At 42.4% G+C, this 3,629-nt stretch overlaps 1 non-coding gene across 1 annotated transcript; it reads left to right on the top strand.

Moving 5' to 3' along the window:
* Positions 1 to 2,021: 2,021 nt before the first annotated feature.
* Positions 2,022 to 2,095, top strand: Trnat-ugu. Its single transcript has one exon. It is a non-coding gene; the product is annotated as a tRNA-Thr (tRNA).
* The last annotated feature ends 1,534 nt before the right edge of the window (positions 2,096 to 3,629 follow it).

Raw genomic sequence — 3,629 nt, 5'->3', positions numbered from 1 at the left:
AGTTCTAGGTTCTAGGGGACTGATGACCTCAGAAGTTAAGTCTCATAGTGCTCAGAGCCATTTGAACCTTCGTTTCCTCACTCTTCCCTTCGCCGTGCGAAGTGGCACGGTGATTAGCAAATGGACTCGCATTTTCGTACTAAGACCGAAGTTTCATAATTAGGTGATAGATACATTATGTGGACACAAATATTTAGTTGTGAATTTTAATGCTTCAGAAAAGACCTTTCTTGCCGTCAGCAGTACTCCTCGGTTTAACTGAATGGTCGCTGAATCCTGATCAGTGAATCAGGATTATTAATCTAATTTAATACTGCACTACTGACCAAAATGTTAAATTAAAATTTTTATCAAGGTACATATTATTATATCTTAATCATATTATTTAATTGCCTATGACTAAACTTATGCCGCTAATTATACAAGGTGGTCAGAAACAGTCTGAAGAGCTTGTAAGGGTGTTGCAGGGGAGGTTGTGCTGAGAAGTAATTGTTAAAAACATCGGTATGTTGTGCATTTTCCGATTTAATTAGCATCGAATTTATCCAATCAGGGCGTTGCGCGCGGGAATTCAAGCGGCCCGCCAGGTACATTTAGTGATAGCGTAGATGACAGCGCACGAGACTGCTCCACCTTTGCTTCGGGTTCGATCCTTATTACCGACCCAGGTCCAATTTTTGTATCGCTCTTTAGTTTGGTTTTAGAAAAACAAATGAAGAGCGCGTTTGGCACCACACTCTCTGGTGGGCCGCTTGAATTTGCGCGCGCAGCGGCCTGTTTAGCTAACTTCAGTGCTAATTAAACCTAGAACGGCGCAGCCTATCGAATTTTTTTCTTGACAATTATTTCTCAGCACAGACTACTCTGCCACACCCTTACAGACTTTTCAGACTGTTACTGACCACACTATACAAAGCTACACTGCTTCGTCAAAAATTAAAGGTACAATATCAAATTTGTATTTTTGTTCTGACAAAAAGAACGTGTTCAGGCTGGCAGTGAATTGAGACGTACAGAACTAAAACACTTATCCTAGATAGTTAATTAATGGAATTGGCAAGAAATATAACGAAAAATTGAATGGAATATTTTAAATGATAAGTATATTTCAGTGACAAAGCTGTAATTCATCTTTTCTTGAACTACGTGCAATGAGCACTGTGACAAGTTTACTGTACACACAACTCACTGAAAGTGTGGCGAATCACCCTTATAAAACAACTGGTATCGTTCTGTTGCTAATAGTTTTACAGGCATTTTAAGTTGACTGTTGACAGCTTTAGAGAAGTAATTGTTAATTTTTGCATAAATTCTATAGTTTGCAGCAAAAGAATTCTTGAAGCGTACACTTTGGTCCTTCTATTGCGTCGTCACAGTTCCCTGTCGACTGTATTCTGATTCAGACCTACTTATTTACGAAAAACTAAAGAAGGGTTAGGTTTCAATGTCCTGCCGGGATCCACACCGTTCGGTAAACCGTTTCAAGTATGTACTTATATGGATATGGTGTCTGTTCTTTCGGACAGACACCATTGATGACCTTCAGCCGTCTAGAACGAAATTAGAATTAAATTAATACCTTCAGCTGCTGACGAGAGTTGATATATATATCAACGGGGACTGGTGAAAATGTGTGCCCCGACCGGGACTCGAAGTCGAGATCTCCTGCTTACATGGCAGACGCTCTATCCATCTGAGCCACCGAGGCACAGAGGATAGTGCGACTGCAGGGACTATCCCGCGCACGCCTCCCGCGAGACCCACATTCTCACCTTGTATGTCCACACACTATATTCGTAGTGTCCCACCCAAACACACTCATTACTCGTGGAAGACATTCTTACCAAGTCCCGTAAGAGTTCGGGGAATATGTGTGCATCCGCACAGAAGAAGGTCATAGCCGGTATTGCCAGAACTATATACTTACATGGATATGATGCCTGTTCTTTCGGATATGTCCGAAATGTGGGTCGCGCGGGAGGCGTGCGCAAGATAGTCCCTGCAGTCGCACTATCCTTTGAGCCTCGGTGGCTCAGCTGGATAGAGCGTCTGCCATGTAAGCAGGAGATCCCGGGTTAGAGTCCCGGTCGGGGCACACATTTTCACCTATCCCCGTTGATAAATATCAACGCCCGTCAGCAGCTGAAGGTATTAATTTCATTCTAATTCCGTTTTAAGTATGGTTCAGTTTCGTTACTGATGAATTGCCTTCTTCGGGACACGCACAAACGAACAGTTCTACACAACAGTATGAAAACAAAGTGTACGTCGTAGCCAGATACACTGCAATGAGTTACTAAGCGAGATGGCGCAGTGATTAAGACACTGGACTCACATTGAGGTGGAGCGGCATTCAGGTCCCCGCATTTACATGCTAATTTAGATTTTCCGTGATTTCCGTAAGTCATTTAAGATGAATATTTAAACGGTTTCATTTAAAAGACACTACCTATTACCTTCCATATACTTTATCTGTCGTGTGTATTTACTCGTCGTCGCCGTGATGTTAAACGCCAATATTCGGTTCGTTTTAAGGATTCCGTACCTCAGTCGGTAAAAAGGGAACTCTCATAGGATCGCTTGGTTGTCTGACTGTTAGATCCCCTTTATTCTCAGGAACGCTTAGAGGTATCAAGTTGAAATTTGTGTCACATACAAATATCTATGGTTCCTTCCCGCTATCAAAGATTTAAGCTTCTAAGTCAATGCGTTCAAAAGATACGGCCGTTTATGTCACATATTTCAACACTCGCAACTTCATTCATCAGAATCTATAGCGCACTTCCTGTTGACTTAAACTCATGAAATTAGACAAGAAACCAGGTTTCACAGTACGAGTAGAGCAAAAATGTCAAAATTACAATTCTGAATTGTAATTATATCACATGAAAATAAATTCTTTGCCACTCCGTCAGTCCATCTGTCTGTCTGTCCGTCCGTTAACAGTCCCTTTTTCCAGGAAGTTGACATTTATGTCAAATACTAAAGTCTACGGTCCCTTAGCGGTGTAAAACATTTAAACTTCTCAGTCAATGCAATCAGAAGATACGGCCACAAACTTCACATACGTTGCCACGCGCAAACTCACTCATCAAAACCTACACATAAGCTGTCTACATACATGTTGAGGCTGGTGGCCTAGCCGTAAAGTGCGTGCCTCGAAACCGAGAGATTGCAGCCTCGAATCTCCTTGGGACCAAGGATTTTCCAGTCTTCGTTTTAACCTAGCCTTCGCATCTTAACGTTTTGAGGAGTCGCCACAAACTACATGTGGTTCGTATTGCACGTTTAACTTTAGGTCTCCTTTCCCCGGTTGTATAACTGGGTTACGTTAGGATACGCGATTCACCCAAGTGGCGTCGAATGGAAAGACTTGCACCAGGCCATTGAGCCACGCGAAATAATTATTGCTATCAATATGCATATACGTTTGTACCCAAGTGGCGGAGCGCCAGTCCTACTTACAGTTGTCCAGTTTTTTAAGCGAGTCGGCTTCCTCACTGCTAGGTGCAAATATCCTTAAAGCCCGTTTTGACTCTTTCCTGAGCAGTGTTATTAGGGTATTTTTGCGAAAACCACTGTTCGTCACTGGTAGCTGAAGATACACACACAATAAAGCTACTGCTGAC

Source organism: Schistocerca americana, chromosome X (assembly GCF_021461395.2).
Source record: "Schistocerca americana isolate TAMUIC-IGC-003095 chromosome X, iqSchAmer2.1, whole genome shotgun sequence".
NCBI classification, from domain to species: Eukaryota; Metazoa; Arthropoda; class Insecta; order Orthoptera; family Acrididae; genus Schistocerca; species Schistocerca americana.
Note: the sequence above shows the minus strand (reverse complement) of the source record. Positions and strands in the feature narration are given on the sequence as shown.